Genomic DNA, 19,181 nt, shown 5'->3' on the forward strand with positions numbered 1-19,181 from the left:
CAGCCTTTCGGGGCACATACCGAATTATTAGCCTAAAGAAGCAATTACAGAAAAGTCGGAAGAACAACTCACAAGTCTATCACTACCCGCCTGCATCAGATTTGGGATCTTGGGTGACCAAAATGAAGCTTCATCGTGGCCACAGTTCTAGGGCAGCGGCAGGCGCTCGAGCCTATTCGTTTCAGGAGAGAGGCTACTGCTGGATCTCCCGAATCGATATTTCGTGAAGGGAAGAGGAACCACTGTCAGTTGGGTAAAGGAAGATTTCGGTGGCTTGACATGGAAGAAGAAGAGGATTCGCCGACGGGAGGTGGCCGAAGGGTCTCGTGTTGTGAACTGGAAGAGAAGCCGAAACAAAAAAAAAAAAAAAACGCCCAGGGTTTAGTTTCTTTTTTGAAACTACCCCGAGAAATTTTGTTATTGTCAGAAAAACCCATTCTTTGATTTTGTTTCGAAATCGCCATTTAGGGGTCATTTTGGTTCAGGATTATTCTTAATATTCTTGGTAGTTATTAATAAAAATCTTATATATATATATATATATATATATATATATATAAAAGAAAATTTGCATGCATTCCTTATTGGTAAATACAATTTTGCATGCAATCTCCATTGAAAAAATTCTTTGTTTTCACTTCTTAATCTAATATATTTACCTAATTGCCTATGATATTTTAAGTATAAAAGTCTAAAAATAAGTATAAATCCTTTTAAATTCAGTACATTAAATTAGAATCTAGTATATTTTCTATCAAATTGAGTACGATTCTTTTTCCACCTTAATTTGAAAATATACTAGATTTTTTTTAAATGGTACTCAATTGGATGGAAAATATACTACATTTTCTTTAAATGATACTCAATTGGATAAAAAATATACTAGATTTTTTTTCAAATGGTACTGAATTTAGGAGCAATTATATTAAATAGGAAAAAAGTCATACTCAATTAAATAGAAAATATATTCGATTCTAGTTTAAAATGCTGAATTTAATAAGAATTATACTCATTTTTAGATTATTTATACCTAAAAAATATGAAGTGCAATTTTAATAGAAAATATACTCGAATATACTAGATTTTTTTAAATGATACTCAATTGGATAGAAAATATACTAGATTTTCTTTTTACATGATCTTGAATTTAAGAGCAATTATATTAAAACAGGAAAAAAATATATTCAATTTAATAGAAAATATACTCGATTCTAATATAAAGTGCTGAATTTAAGAGGAATTATACTCATTTTTTGACCTTTTGTACCTAAAAATTTGAGGGACAATTATGTCACAATATTTGCATGAGGGAGTTGAAGCAAATAAAACTTTACATAGGGAGTGGAAATAAAGTTTTTTATGAGTGAGGATTACATGCAAAATTCAAATTATCATTGGAGATTTTTCACCACTTTACCGTATATATATATATATATATATATATATATATATATATATATATATATATATATATATATATATATATATATATATATGATATCCTGCGCGCTCGTACAGTGCGCGACTGTGCGCGCACAGAGGATATCAATTGTTTTTATTTTTTTTATTTTTAATTAAAAATAATTAAAATATATATATATACAGCGCAGGATTTCAGCATTTTTTTCTTTTTAATTCTTTTTTTTAATTTTTGAATTAAAAAAAATAATTAAAATTTTTTTAAAAAATTTAATTTTTAGGGTTCAGACTTTGGATTATAGTATCGAAGTTATTTTTTTTTTATTTTACCTATAGGGTTCAAGTTTTGGGTTATAGTATCAAAGCTATTTAGGGTTCAGGTTTTGGATAATAATATTAAAGCTATTTTTTTTTAAATTTTACCTCTAGATTCAGGCTTTGGTTATAGTATCAAAGCTATTTTGTTTTTTAAATTTTACCTCTGGGGTTCAGGTTTCCCAATTAAATTATAGTGTTTGGTTTTAAAAAAATATTAAAATAAAATTAATTTAAGTATTTATTGTTTATTGTAATATGTTGAGGGGATATATTAATGTATTAGAAATTTATATAAGGAAATGTTAATTTTTTAAATTGATTATTTTTTAATTTAAAATATTAAAAAATAAAAAAATTTAAAAAATAAAGCTTGATCTCCTGCGTGACTGTACGTGTCGCGCAGGAGATCAACATATTATATTATATTATATATATATATATATATATATATATATATATATATATATATATATATATATAAAAGAAGTAATTGCCGATAATAAAAATATTTACCATATGGGTTTTGAGTTTTGACGATTTAAAAGTTAATAATTTTTTTTCTAAGATTATCCTTCAATTTTTTTTCTCCGCACAGGTGACATTGCCCGTGGGAGGGAAGCGGCGACTGGGCGGAGGGAATCGAAGCTCGCTAGGCGCCGAGGAGGCGAGGTTGCAGTTGGCGCATTGACCATCGACCACTAACGTCGCGTCCTTGCACGCCTTCTTCACCGCCCAGGCTTCCTTGAACGTCACTTGTCGTTCAGAGGACTGCAAGAAGGGAGGAATGGAAGAGGCTGAGTTGACTTCGGCGATGAGGAGCAGTGCCGGCGGGAGATTATTGGTTCACGAAAGAACAACCGCACTGTAGGAGGTGGATATGACAATCAAAGGCGAAGAAATTTAGAAGAAGAAACCCTTGCTCAAAGCTGTAGTGGCGTCACAAGCGATTGCAGCTGGACTTCGGTTGTGTTCCTATGCAAGCTTAAAAAAAAAATGAGAGTTTAGTAGGAGGAGGGCTTAAAGAAGAGATCTGGAGGAGAGATCTAAGTGGCAAGGTGTGTCATAACAGAAGGAAGGATTCTGCAGTTGTGTATGTCACATGTCTAGTAGTCTTTTTCAACATGAACAAACATTGTGATAGATCCCGCTCATAAACATTGACGAGTGAATTATTGGTAATTTGACTCTATTACCAATTTAATTATCAATCGTTGAGTAACAACTAGGATGATGATGTGATTGGAAATTTAGACAGAGATAAACAAGAAGAAGAGGGTTAAAATAATGATTAGGAGGTTCTCCGGCATAGCAATTCCGACATTGAAGTCAGAGGATGAAGAAGATGAGTATTAGGGTTTTGATGTATGTAGATGTGTGTATGTACTTGGATACCAAAAAGGGTTACTTTTTATAAGAAGACCACATACTTTTTTCCTTCTATTCCTTTTTCCACGTTATCATTATTTAATTCCTTAAATAATGTGAGACTTAATCACGTCGTTGCATTTTTCTAAAATAATCCGAGATTTGCGTGATAATTATCTTTTTCCTGAAATAATCCGATTTTGTGTGATGACTTATTCTTTTCCTAAAATGATCCTACCTCCTATGTTGCCAAGAGGTTAGGAAGTCAAAGGGGTAGTGATCCAAGAGTTGAGAGTAGGGAGGCTAAGGAACAAGGAGGGTCGAGAGTCGGGGCCCGGAAGGGCAGAGAGTCGGAGGCCGGAAGGGCCAAGAGTCGGGAGTTGGAAGGCTAATGATTCCGGAGGTTCGAGAGGTCAAGAGGCCCGAAAGTCAAGAGACTAAGGAGCTAGGAAGTCCGAGAGACCGAGAGGCTAAAGAGCCGGATGACCTGAGAGTTGGGAACTGGGATGCTAAGGAGCTGAGAGACCTTAGACTTTTCTTTGTTAGAACCATCTTAACAATTTTCATCACTCTTCTCTTTTTCACGTGGTGTCTACTGATCATTTCCTGGATTAGTGGCCTTGGTGCAATCGATGAATAGCATACCACCTTATATGACACTACTTTAGCTTGCTAAGATTTTAATTTTTATGAGTTGAATCTTTGGTGCTTGCAAATAGAATAGTTACTTAGGACAACATCTTCACTATAGGACAACATGAAATCAAAAAGTTTCCTCCCTTCCAACTTACAGAGAAAAGTTCTCCCTTCTCTCTAGAATTCCTAAAGACAAAGTGGTTGGAAGTTAGTTAGGCCGCTTGCGAGTGCTCTCTGGCAAGCTCTCTCCCCTCACTAATGATGAGGGACGCAGGAAGGGCAATGGCGGCACTTCCTGTTGTGGTGGGGCGTGGTTTCTCAGTTCGTTAATAGAGTTTGAGGGACGCAAGTTGTTGCTCAGTATCAAAGAGTGCAAGTTGGTTTTCTCTTACACTCTCTTGTGTTTCTCTCTTTCTCCATCTTTGTGGCCTTTGCTTCTCGAGTCTCTAGATCAGATTTTCATTTTCGGGAGTATGTAAGTGCACAAACAACGACGTTTGGCATTGTGGGTTGTCGGCGTGGAGGTTTCCAATCCTCACGGCCATTGTGTTGTTGGGTTTTTCTTCACTGAAACTTTCTCTGGTGATCACTGAATCCTCCTCTGGCCTAGGAAGAAGAAGACAAAGTTGGTAGGTGAGGTCCACAAGGAGACAAAATTGCTATATAAAAAAAAATAATAATAAAATATAGACATTAGGACGAAAAAATTAACAATGATTTACAAAATGATTATAAAAACAAAACCAATAAAATCAGTCATAGGTGGTCGTTTCTGTTAGTCACCATTAGAAACGGTTAATTGGTATAATTTTTAAAGTGGTTGTAAAAATATTTTTGTTAGCCACCATTAGAAATGGTTAATTTGATCGTTTCTATAAGTTGCATTTAGGAGCAGTTAAGACTGCTTTGAAGACCGCATACGAGATTAAAAAAATAGCGTATGGTAATGATCAAATCCCTATTTTCCTCTCTTCTTAGTTGGATGTAGGTGGTGATTATCGTAGATTTGCACAGCAAGCAGCCTAGTTTTCTTTCCATTTTTGGCATTTGCATTTGGATCCAGGCTATACAAAAGCTTCTCCAATCTGTTGCTTACATCAAAATGGCAAGGAGAAAGTTTTCCACTACAATAGATAGGCCCTAGAATCAATCAACATCACAAATTGGTTTCCAATCTACTGGCGTGGTTAGTAAAAGACAAATTAGGATGTTGATGTCTCTGGGAAGATGGCTAGCAAGGCTGCTGCAGTTTTAGTAATGTGGTGGCAAACTTGGATGCTGAGGTGTCACGGGCAGTTGTGGTGGTTGGGCCCACTATGAGGGTTGGCCCATCAAGACCAATGGGTGCGGAGCCTATTGGACAGAGTGAGAATGTAATATCGGCACTGGGTGTGGCTGCAAATACAAGAAATCTAGGTAAGGAGCAGGCCACACAAGTGGATCATGGCAATCATGGCCTAATCTATTCAAAGACAATGGGAAAACGAGCATGACAGTCCCTCTACATCAGTTCAAAACAATCGGGCATCAAATTTAAATTGAGATTAACAATATTGATACTCTGGAGCATTCAATGGGTCATTACTTGGTAGGTGTTTCATGGGGAGACATTCGAGACGCGATGGTGTGGAGCTCATTACAAATCGTTGGGGTGTTCCTAGTAATTTCTTCATGCATAAGAGTGGATGAGTTGTTTACAAATTTGACAAAATAGAGGATAGGAATCATATTCTACTTGGAGGCTCATACTTTACTTTTGGTATTCCATTATTTTTGAAGCATATGATGATTTATTTCCTCTTTAATGAAGATGGTCGATATATCCCAGCTTGGATTTAAATTCATAGTTTTCCTCCGGATTGTTGGACTCTGAGAGTACTTAGTTTGATCAATTCAAAAATTGAAAAGCATTTGTATATGGACAAGTTAACATAGACTTGGGAGAGGCTCACATACACCCAACTTCTTTTGGAGATAGATGTGCAAGCGGAGATAGTACTTGAGGTGCCTATTGCCTTACCTACCATAGCACAGGTTGAGTTGAAGGTTAACTATGAAGTTAGGTTGATTTTTTGTACCGATTGCAATCGAATTGGTCACAGGAGAGGAGAATGCAGAAAAATGGCTACTCCTAGAGATACACATGAAGGGGAGAGGGTAGGACATTCCCAATTGATTTGTCAGCGATTCTGATCACGGTAACAATGTAGGACTAAAGCATCGAGCAAGTCGGCTAACATTAATGGTGTAGGCAGTGTAGTGGCAGCAACATGCACTGGTGACATGGCCTTGGTGCTAATTGAGGGCCCACCACCGATTGCATTGGTGCCCAAACAAGTTGTATAGCTTACCACATGGGGGCTGGTGTAGGTAATCAGTGTCCCAGTGTAGAGGCGGTGGCCTAGCAGCAAGGTTTGACAAGTGCGGTAGCTGTGTAGTAGCTACTTGCTACATATGGGTCTAGTGCGGGAAAATAGCATATCATCTCCTTGCTATAGGGCTTGGCAAATGCGGCAATTGTGCAACAGCTATCCGCACATGGTGTTGTTATAGGAAAATAGCTAACCAATAACTCACCAAAGGCCTTGGTGGAACACATGATGCAGCTTGGGCGGCTACTAGCTCCAATAGTGCTAATAGAGGTACAAAGTGTTAGAATGTATACTAAAAACCTAGCTTTTTATATAAACATTTATTTAGAAATAAGAATCACATTAATCAAATGTCTACATTTATATGCTAAGTGTAGTTGTTCAATTAATTTATATTGTAGATAACATGGTGTGTGGTGTCACACACAAAAGATCATGTTATCTGTTCCTTATAAGTTATAAAAACTAGCTCATGACTAAGATGGAAAAGAACAAACCATTGGAATAGTCATAGTGTAATTTGATATTAGTTTATCTTAATTATAAAATTACACTAGTACACTCTGAGTGTATTGAGCAGGACCATTTAAGGTAGTTTCTTTTTATAATGACTGCATAGAAGAACAAGACCTTTGTTATTATGGAAGTGTGTGCTCTTAATCATGATATAATAACAAGCACATATACTTAATACTTATTTCTTTAATTTATCAAAGGGTGCGATTTAGCTCGTTAAATCAATAGGCCCGATAAGTTGAGAAATGATATTATTTATATAGTGTATTGTTGATTATAGAATGAAACTGTATCCTAGTAATTTAGGTTAATGATGTCCCCTTGAGGAGCTCATAAGGATTGCCATGTAAACCCTACAGGTGGACTTAGTCCGACATGACGATAAGGTTGAGTGGTACTACTCTTGGAGCTAGATATTAATTAAGTGAGTTGTCAGTAACTCATTTAATTAGTGGACATTCTATATCTTAAACACAGGGAGACTAACACACCCATGATAAGAAGGAGCCTATATAGTAATATGGGATTGGTGCGGTAGTGCAATAATAACTCTTTAGTGGAATGAGATATTATTGATGAACTTGAGTTGAGTGTTCGAGGCGAACACAGGAAGCTCAAGTCCATCGGGAGACCAAAACCAATTTCTCCTCTCGGTCCCTATCATAGCCTCTTAATTATAAAATTGTTGGAGTAATATGACCTCCAATCCCCCTAACACACCCAGCATGTTCTTTAGAATCTAGTGCGTTTGTGAGGATATCTTTCCTAGCCCCTTCAAAGCGCAGCGCCCCCTCCTTTTTTTGTTGAACGTAATCATCCTAACATGCCCAGACAAACAAAATAGTTACTAACAACAAAATTAATCAATAAAAAATAGTTATTTTTCATGTATCACATACAATCTTTTTTGCTGTAATTTTGAGATCATCGCCTTCAAATTCACCCTCCTTATTGGCTCGTCCTCTCTTCCAAACAATAGCTCGATTTATATCATCATCATTACATAAATCAGATGCTTACAAAAAAAATGAATCATGCCCTGTTCCTACAAAATCAGATTCAAAAATAAACCACCAGCTTCAACATACTCATAATTTCGTCAGCGAAACGTGGATATCCTTTACGGGACAGCCGATGAGGGTATACGTTCTGCCTTCTTCTATTCTTTTGTTCATCACTTACTCTCTACTTAAAAATTAAAATCAATTAAGTTCACTATCAACATTCAAAATATATATATGTGAACTTTAATGCAAATTGTCTGTGGTGTAGAGAAAAAATAGCAATCTATGGAAGGTTCAAGGAAACAAACAGTTAGAGAACCCTTAGCCTTAGAATTACACAAGGAAACAATTAATGTTATCTGTTAGAAGTATTGTTATAACAATTATCTCTTCTATTAAGAAACAAAGCAAATAAAAGAGAGATAATGTTATCTAAGCCATTATCAAAAACATATTGCTTGTTTCTTCGACTTTATGTTATCATAAAAGTAAAGATTTCAGAAAGGAGTAAAAGTATGGGTTTTTTCAGAAAGTGGAGAACTAGAAATTTTAAAACTGACAGCGAATAAATGAATCACACTATGTTAAATAAAGATCCTATTGTAGAACATCAGTTAAGGACCATTAGGACTATCTTCTAAAAATTAAAATCAATTATGAATCTTACCCTGAAGTCGGGAGACATGCGAGTTATTACAAAGGAACTCCAATCCTCTAGTGAAATACCATAGCCAATCGGGGGATCTTTCAACTCATCAGGTTTATCTAGCTTGCTGAAAATAAACTTTTGAGTGAGAAAAGCTTTATATTGACGCCATTTATTATTTGCTGAATTTAAACATCCTTTCCTCCAGGTTGGGTCAATATTGTACGTCAGCTGTAAAACACATCAAAAATTTAACAAGAACGTTAAATATAGCATAACCACAGCCTATTGCTCATTTAAGTTCTCAAAGCATTCTAACTTACATTCACCGATTCCCATATTAACTCTTTAACATCATTTGGCACCTGCTTCCATGATTTGTAAGTTATTGAGATCTTTTCTCGAACGAGAACGCTAATGTAGCTTTGCATTTCACCCGCAAATTCTCCAACTGGCTGTCCAATTTTATTGAAGCTAACATCCTTTTTAATTCCTTGGACCCTTAGCCTAACAAGCCTATCCAAACGTGTACGCCCCCTCGATGTTCTAGTTGACTCCGTTTCTGTAGATTTCATTGAAGTTTGACCCTCGCAACTATTGTTAGTGGTAGAATATGAAGAACTTTCTTTAGCCTTCTGAATCCTCAGTAATCTCTTTGCATTAGCTGCCATATTGTCCACATCCAAATTCTGATGAGAACCCTATTTCCTGTAAAAGGCAGCAACCTGTTAGGCATTTAAATTATAGAGAAAATAAAGCGAGAATGAAGACAAATGATAGTTATATTACAATAAGAATAAATATGTTAACAAAATAGATCAACAAATAAAATTTACACACAGGTTAAACAATAGATTACACTTAATTATTGTCAATCCATGTCCCATCACAGTCTTCACGAACGCATGATGGTTCATTTTCATCTATGGCGTCAACATCCATTGATTCCATTGATATAAACCCTCCTGTGAAACTTGGATAGTGGATTGTAGTATTTTCCAACTCATCACCATTTATGTATTCCATGTGATCCCTAGTAGGAGTGGCAAGTACAACATGCCATGCAGGATCTTGAGGATCTTCAATGTAGAATATCTGCTTTGCTTGACTCCCTAAGATAAAAGAGTCAGATTTAAATTCAATTCTGTTGAGGTTTACCAACGTGAAACCAAGGTCATCAACTTTAATACCAGTATTATTCTCAACCCAATTACATTTAAACATCAGAACTTGAAAATTGTGATAATCGAGTTCCCAAATTTCTTGAATAACTCCATAGAAAGTCATGTCCGACACAATTGGATTTTTGTCCTTCGCACTAGCAACTTGCATTGTCTGTGCAACTAAGCTTACTCCGGAGTTTTGAACAGCTCGTGTATCATCGTGCTCTTTTGTATGATATGTAACTCCATCAATCAAATAACTAGAGTACTTCAACACTTGATTGCTAGGTCCGCGCGCTATCCACTTCAATCTTTCTGATATTTGAGAACTGGAATTGCCAACTGCTCTCACACGATCACGTAACCAGCCAATAAACGTCCGGTTATGCTCATCTTGTAGCCACTTTTTGGATTTGGCTTTATGAGGAAAGCTTGAGTTCAAAAATTCCATGTGCTCCCTAATGAACAGATTAGGGATAAGTTAACTAATGGAATACTAATAAGTTAATTAGTAGAACGTAAGAACAGTGCAATAAATATAAATAAGTAAGAGAATTACTCGATATAAGGATTAACGTCAACATCATTTTCCAAGACATAACGATGTGCTTGATGCAACTCATCATGACAAGTTGAGTGTAATATTGAGCTAGATAGAGGCCTAGTAAGTTGTACTTGCTGATACCTTGATGAGATCCCAATTGTATGCACACTAGACATGTAATCCGAGCAAACTTCCACAGCCTCTTCAGCAATATAACATTCGGCTATACACCCTTCAGGACGATTGTGATTTCGGACATACCCTTTCAAGATCTTCATGAATCTTTCAAATGGGTACATTTGCCTATACCAAACCGGTCCACACAATTTGACCTCCCGTACAAGATGAACGGTTAAATGAATCATTATATCAAAAAAAGATGGGGGAAAATATTTTTCAAGTAAACACAACACTGTCACAATCTCTCTTTGCAAATCATTCAACTTCGAGACATCTATCACTTTATTACATAGCACGTTGAAGAAGCCACAAAATCAAGTGATAGTATCTCTAACATGTTTAGGCAAGACATCACGGATGACGACTGAAAGTAATTGTTGCATCAAAGTGTGTTAGTCATGTGACTTAAGGCCAATAAGTTTCAAGTCTTTCATCGACACTAGATTTTTAACATTGGATGAATATCCTGTGTGGACCTTTATTCCAAACAAAGATTTGCAAAGTTTTCTTTTCTCATCCTTACTTAGTGTATAACAAGCCGCTGGTAAAAAGGTTCTCTTCTCCCCCATCTTTGGTGCCAAATCAATCCTCAAATTCATCTCCACAAGGTCTAGTCTTGCAGCTACTCCATCCTTTGATTTTCCAAGAATGTCAAGCAAAGTACCGATCAGACTTTCACATACATTTTTTTCAATATGCATTACAAATAATCAAGTTCAAAGAATATAGATTTCTTTTTCCAGCATGATACAGTTTCACCTTGCTTTAACTGAAACTTCCCATTTGCTTTTCCCGAACGATAATTAATTCTTTCAACTCGATCCAAAATTTCATGCCCAGTTAATGGTTTCGGTGCGGGGTTAAGCTCTGGGTTCCCATTAAATGCTTTTTTTTTGCCTTCGATAAGGATGATTTGTAGGAAGAAATCTTCTATGGCCTGTATAACTCATTTTTCTACTATGCTTCAACCTTGTCGAATATGTTTCTTCACCACAAATAGGACATGCACAATATCCTTTCACAACACAACCTGACATGTTCCCATATGCAGGAAAATCATTGATTGTCCATAGTAAGACAGCCCTAAGTAAGAAATTCTCTTCTCGACATCCATCATATGCATCAACACCTATATCCCATAATCTTTTTAAGTCATCGATCAAAGGTGCTAAGTAAATGTCAATATCATTTCCCGGTTGTTTGGGACCTGAAATCAACAAAGTCAGCATCATAAATTTTCTCTTCATACACAACCATGGAGGAAGGTTGTAAGTGATCATCACAACTGGTCAACAACTATATGCAGAACTCATCAAACTATGGGGATTAATCCCGTCTGCTGATAATGCCAATCTAAGATTTCTAGGTTCAGTAGCAAAATCTGGCCACTTATGATCCACTACTTTCCAAGTGGGCGCATTTGCCGGATGACGCAAGTAACCGTCAAGTACTCTTTTATCAGCATGCCAAGTTAAATCCTTACATATCTCCTTGTTCCGAAATAATCTTTGAAATCTTGGAATAGGCGGGAAGTACCAAAGGACCTTTGTAGGAACTCCATTTATCATACCTTTTTTACCCAACTTCCACCTAGACATCCCACATACAGGACAATTAGTCAAATTCTCATGCTCCTTCTGGTATAAGATACAATCATTAGGGCAAGCATGAATTTTCACATAATGCATCCCTAATGCACATAAGCTTTTCTTTGCATCATACAATGATGAAGGCAATTCATTATCATCAGGAAGCATTTTTTCAAACAAACTTAGTAAATCTGTGAAACTTTTGTCACTCCAACTATATTTTGCCTTCAAGTTATACAATTTCACAAGTGCAGATAACTTTGTAAATTTGGCACACCCCGGATATAAAGGTTTATCAGCATCTTCAAGTAGCTTATGAAATTGGTTTGGATTCTCTGCATAACTATCAAATGCAGCATGTACCATATCAATAGGTTCCTCGCCAAAAGATTTCTGTTCATCTTTCATTGAGTTATTGTATTCAGTCTTTTCACCATGCCAAATCCATTTATGGTATGTTAAATCTATACCATTACAACACAAATGTGCCCTTATAATGTCAACATTTCTCTTCTGCAGATTACCACATCTTGAACATGGGCAAGGTATTTCATTCGGATCAGTAGCATTTCGTAATGCAAATTGCAAGAAAGACTCTACCCCAACCTCATATTCATGTGATAACCTATTCTTTGACATCCAATCTTTGTCTATTTTTTATAACTATCAGCCCGAAACGCGTCAAAACCTACCTTCAAAAAACTATACATCATACAACAAGTTCAAAACACAATCTCAAGTACCAAATACTATAATAAAACATTCAAGGTAATAGAGTAATACACGACATAAACCAACCAGACAGAAATGTGTTGTGTGATTTTGTGAGAACTAATTAATAAATAAATGGTGATATTAACAAATCTTGGGTGTACATATATACAAGAGGATCAATTGGAAAGATTATTGGCTAACAAACCCTCACCCTAGTTGTTACAATGCCTCTCAACTATTTGGTCATGTTATTATCTCAACTCTTGATCTAATCTAATGTTTGCGTTTATGTTAAAAAATACATGTGTCTTGATCTAATCTAATTATTTTTTTGAAAAATTATTCCAGCAGAAAATTAAATGAGCATAAATAATAAAGATGACATTAATTAATTACTAAAATAATGAGAAAAAAATAATGAACTTCAGATTATGAAATTCAATAAGAGAACAAGCTATAATTCAATGTGTAAAGGATGTAAAAAATATAAACTTGCAGTAGATAAGAAAAAAAACCTAAAAATGAGCATGAACGTACAAAAGTGTCAACATATGTCTAAAGAGCCAAAGGAAACAAAATTAAAAGTGTATTGAGCAATTACCACAAGAAACCAACTCCGTTCACATGGAACAGAACAAAAAGCCAAGAAGCTCATGGAAATGGGAAGAACAATCAAACAGGCAATGTGCGAAACAACTATAAACTTCAATCAGTAATCAAAACAAAAAGGAAGGACTTTCTTCATTTCCCTTCTACCAATTTTCTGTTCCCCCAAATTCCATCTCCGTCCATCAAGTGGCAAGCCGTGCAAGACCTAGAAAACCTATCCGAACACACTATTTCGACCAATAAAAGTGAATAATAAACAGAAATCGATGCTTAACACCAACACCTTCAGAGATCAAACACCACAAACTTTGACATATGAGCAGGCAAATGGCATGATGAAACAAGTCAAAAAGCTACAAATAAGAAGAAAAGAGAATGTTGAGCTTGCAGATACAAGCATAGTGGAATCAAAAGTAGGTTTTAATTTTGAGACAACATTTATGAACGAAGACAAGACCTAGGTTATGAATCTACCTTGACTGTGGCTCTAGCACAAATCCAAAGAAGACAAGACCTAGGTTATGAATCGACGGACTAGGAGTGCAACCTTTGCCGAAGAAATACACCTCGTCCGATCAAAAGGTTCCACGAGCGAAAGAAGCAGCAATGGAAGGTCAAAGGGCCTCGTCGAACTCAGAAACCCGCTCACCAGGGAACGAGAGGAGCACACCGTCGTGGAGGAAGATCTAGGGGAGGCGTGAAGAGATTGTATGAGGAGAGGGAAAGAAAATTGCCTTAGGTTCGCGAGCGCGAAGGAAAAACACGACGCCGAAAAGAAAACAGTGAGGGAAAGGAAAACAACGAGGGGGGAAAATGACCAAATTAAATTACAACGGTTTTTTCAAAACTGTTGTCGTAGCCGCTAAAAACGCGGATAAAGACAACGGTTTATAAAACCGTTGTAAAAAGTGTTGTCGTTTTAAAAAAATATTGCTCAATGAAAATAGTTTTGCCAAAACTGTTGTCTTTTATATTTAATGGGGAGTTCAAAGACAACGGTTTTGGCAAAAACCGTTGTCTTTGAGCAAATACGCAATGCTTTCTCTTAAAACCGTTGTCGTAGGGGTGTTGTCGTTTGCAGTTTTTGTTGTAGTGTTGGCTTTGCCCCTATAGAGGTTCCTTGGTCTTGATTGCCCCGATAAGAAAAATTCGTATGATTCCTCCACCCAGGGTTGTTTGTGTTGGAGTATGGATTATTCTGCCTTTGGTTGTAACTGATTATTGCATTGCATTGCTCAAGTTGATTTATTTGTTCAGATATTGGCCCTAGGGGGCAAGTTTCTTGAGTGTGGTCCGAACCTCTGCAAGTCTCGCACACACATACAATTACATTGGATGTGTTGTTCCCCATGGTCTCAAACTTTTTGATCAGAGTATCCAACTTTGCAGACATGAGCGTGACTGCATTTACATCAAATTTTCGTAATGCCTTGATTGGATTTCTAGAGAAGGGGCCTCCAGATCTTTCAGATGCCCACTAAGGATGGTTCTGGGCTTTATTTTCTATTATGTCTTCATCTTCATCTAAGCTTTTGTTCATTAACGCCCCTCCTACTACAGAATCGAGAGACACCTTTGTGTGATAGTTGATGTCATTATAGAATATATATAGCACCAACCACTTTTCAAGCCCATAATGGGGATACTGTCAGAGCATACTCTTGAATCTGTCGTATGCTTCAAATAATGACTCTGAGTCTGTATGTCTGAAACTCGCTATTAAGTTCCTCATGTAAGTTGTTTTGGGTGGTGTGTAAAATTTATCCAAAAATCACTGCTCACATTGTTCCTAGGATGCAATATTGTTCGTTGGCAAGGAATTAAGACACTACTTGGTTCTGTACCTCAGAGAAAATCCAAAGAGAAGTAGTCTCACCATCTCCGATGGAACTCCATTCACCTTCATCGTGCTACAGATCTCATAAAAGTGTTCCAAGTGTCGGTTCGGGTCATCATGTGGTCCTCCAAATTGACTTTGCTGAACCATGTAGATTACTGCAGGCCTAATCTCAAAGTTGTTAGCTTCAATTTGTGGTGTGGTGATGCTAGACCGAAGCCCACGTGCATAGGGTGCTGCGTAGTCTTTCAAAGGTTTGTCAGCCATCTCAGATGCTTCTTGTTCTGCTTGGAGTCTTTGTAACTTTCTTCTTCTCAGGAAAGTTCTATCGATCTCTGGGTCGAATGGCAGAAGTTCTCTTGAAAGATTAGCTCTTCGCATGCAAGAACAAGGTATTGAATATTCTATGTGTGATAAGGAAATGAAGGTTTTTTTTTTCAAAAATAGATAGTAAAATACAGAAATAAAATTGCAGAAAAAATAAAAAGTAAAATGTAGAGAAAAGCAAAGAAAATAAGATTTAGTCTAACTCAATATTATTATAACTAATGTTATAATTGCAATCCCCGGCAACGGGGGGCCAAAAACTTGTTACGTACCGCAAGTGCACGGTTACGTCATCAGTAATACAAAAGATATTGAACCCATAGGGACTGGTTATAAGTACTAGCTATCGCTCACGTAGAATTAGCTAAACTATCAATGGTCTGAAGTTATCTATTTGGAAGGAAAGATAAAACATAGAAGGAAGATGAAAGAACTAGAGGTAAAGTTGTTTATCTCGGTTTGAGGAATATTCTAGGAGTTTGATTTCATTGTGGTGTGTACTAATGTATCACGATCTACCATTTTCCTATCTTCAATTAACGTGCCCTTATAAGAAGCTAGAGTTATTTTCTCTAAGTATTGAATAGAGATGATCCCTGTGAAAGGCTATAACGGTTAGCCCTTCTCACGAGGGCACCTCGGTCATAAATCACAGGAATACATGACTAGTTAATAACAACAAAGATAAAGATATAAGTTCAGCATGGTTTCCTACTTCCTTATGAGGGAGTTGCTTCTCCTTTCAAGGGAATATTCTAGACGTCTGTGAACGAGTTACCCCACTGTCATTAGGGCCCCTCAGGTATACGATCTAAAGTACTCTCTCTACCAGATTTGCAATCCCTACACAAACATTTAATCTACATGGCAATCAAACACGAGCAATCCTCATGCATGCAAATAGAATAGATACAAGAGCAAGTTAATATCACATAATAGGTAAAGGCATAAACATGAGTTGTTACATTGTACCCTTAACCACAACTACTCCCTAATCCTAGAACAATGAATCTACTCCATAGATGAAAGAGGGAACCCAAAGACATCATGATATATAGCATTCAATTCCAAATTAAGAGAAAGAAGGAAGAGAAATGCTTATCCAATGGCGCCAAGTGATCCTTGGATCCAACCCTTTGCTTCCGGAGTTGATGTGATTATGAAGACACCCTTGAATCATCGAACGGAGGCCCGGGATGGCGTGGAATGACACCCAAGTGATCTTTCTTCGAATGGCTACCTCCTCCCCCTGAGAAGAAGTTTAGAACCCCTTTTATAGGGTAGGGCACGAGCACGACATGACCCATGCCACGACCATGCGGGATCGCATGACCAACTCCTTCTTGGCTGCGGGTTAAGTGGCATGGTCGTGTGAGATCCACACGGTCGTGTTCTTCTCTGTCTCGGGATGCTTCACACGACCATGTAAGGTTACACAATCGTGTTCTCCTTCTCCTTTGGATGTGTTGCACAGCCGTGTAAGGTTACACGACCATGTTCTCCTCCTATGGATGTGTTACACGACCGTGTAGGGTCACATGACCAGTGTCGGTTAGCCTTTTGCTTTGCTCCCAGTACGTCGACGATCACTACTTTTGCTCCAAAAGTCATTCCTGTCAACACAAATGCACACAAAGAGCAGATATCCAAAATAGAAGAGTAATTATGCTGTAAACATGATAAAGAGTGTAAGAATGCATAAATCCATCATGAATCAAATACATGAATGTGCGTCTAAACATGCATAAAATATTATAAGATCTACGCACATCATTTGGTACAACCCCATAAAAGTCGCACAGGAGAGTCCACCCAAGTTCTAACGCCATTAAGTAAAGAAGTAACTCTAGAAAATTCGATTAAAGGGTTATCCTCTGTCACAGGGCTCCCCGATCATACGTTCCTAGAGTTATCTAATTTACTTCCTAATGGTAGATTAATGCAATTAAGTAGAAAAGGTAACCTAGAAAGTCTTGTTAAGAGAGAATCCTTATCACTAGGAGCCCCTTGTCATACGTTCCTATATCACACAGGTTACTTCCTAACATTAATTTGGAAGAACCCTCTAAACTCTAATTAACATCCCTAGTAGAGCATTAATCCGATTTCAAGAAAATGTCATAGAAAGTAAGGGATACCTTCTATCACAAGGTCTCATGGTCTTACAATCCAAGGCTCTTCCTCTACATGGTGATCAAAACCTTACATCCACATGAATTGACCTCACGCACATTTCGTCAAACACATACAAGGTGTTAGAGTGTATACTAAAAGCCTAGCTTTTGGTATAAACATTTATCTAGAAATAAGAATCACATTGGTCAAATGTTTACATTTATGATAAATGTAGTTGTTCAATTAATTTATATTGTAGATAACATGGTGTGTGGTGTCACACACAGAGGATCATGTTATCAGTACCTTATAAATTATAAACAGTAGCTCACGACCATAATGGAAAGGAACAAACCATTGGAAGGTCGTAGTGTAATTAGGTATTAGTTTATCTTAACTATATAATTACACTAGTACACTTAGAGTGTATTGAGTAGGACCATTAGAGGTCGTTTCTTTTATACTGACTTTATAAAGAAATAAAGACCTCAGTTATTATGGAAGTGTGTGCTCTTAATCCTAATATAATAACAAGCACATATATTTGATATTTATTTCTTTAATTTATCAATGGGTGAGATTTAGTTCGATGAATCAATAAGCCCGATAAGTTGGGAAATGATATCACTTATAGTGTGTATTGTTGATTATAGAAGGAAACTGTGTCCTAGTGATCTAGGTTGAGAATGTCCTCAAGAGGAGCTCATAAGGATTGTCATGTTAAACCCTGCAGGTGGACTTAGTCCGACATGACGATAAGGTTGAGTGGTACTACTCTTGGACTAAGATATTAATTAAATGAGTTGTCAGTAACTCGCTTAATTAGTGGACATTTGACATCTTAAACACAGGGAGACTAACACACTCATAATAAGAAGGAGCCCAAAATGTAATTTGGGATTGGTGCGGTAGTTCAATAATAGTTTTTAGTGGAATGAATTATTATTGATGGAATTAAGTTGTGTGTTCAGGGCGAACACGGGAAGCTTAATTTCATCGGGAGACCAAAACCAATTCCTCCTCTCGGTCCCTATCGTAGCCTCTTGTATATAGAGATTTATACCCACCACATACCCACCTTCTTACCCAACCAATAGGGGCCGGCCAAGCTAAGCTTGAAGCTCAAGCTTAGGGCCGGCCAAGCCTATTAAGGTGGCCGACCAATAGCTTGGAGCCCAAGCTTAGGTGGCCGGCCACATCATATTAAAAAGGATTTTTTAAAAATTATTTCTTATGTGGATATCATAGTTTTAAAAGAGAGTTTAAAAATTAAATCTTTCCTTTTAAAGCTTTCTACAAAAGATTAAGAAAAGATTTGAAATCTTTCCTTATTTGTAGATTGAAAGGAGATTTTATTTTTAAGAAAAACTTTCCTTTTTGACCATGATAATAATTTAAAAGAGAAGTTTAAAAATTAAATATTCTCTTTTATTAGTTTCTATAAAAGATTAAGAAAAGATTTGATATCTTTCCTTATTTGTAGATTGAAAAGAGATTTTAATTTTTAGAGATAACTTTCCTTTTGGAAATTATCCACATGTTTAGAAGAAGAATTTTAATTTATAAAATTTCCTTTTTATTAACCAATCATGAAGGGATAAAAATTATTAGAGAAATTTTTATAAATTTCTAGAAACAAATTAGGAAGTTTTAATTCTTGTGTGAATTAAATTTTCCTTGTTTTGGGGAATTAGAAGTGGCCGGCCATTATTATTAAAAGAAGAAAATTGTTTTTTAATTAAAATAATTTTTCTTTTTTATGACAAAAGAATTAAGGAATTTTTTATTAAAATTTCCTTATTTGTCAAGACCAAGGATTATAAAAGA

This window comes from Zingiber officinale, chromosome 3B, assembly GCF_018446385.1.
Source record: "Zingiber officinale cultivar Zhangliang chromosome 3B, Zo_v1.1, whole genome shotgun sequence".
Lineage (NCBI taxonomy): Eukaryota > Viridiplantae > Streptophyta > Magnoliopsida > Zingiberales > Zingiberaceae > Zingiber > Zingiber officinale.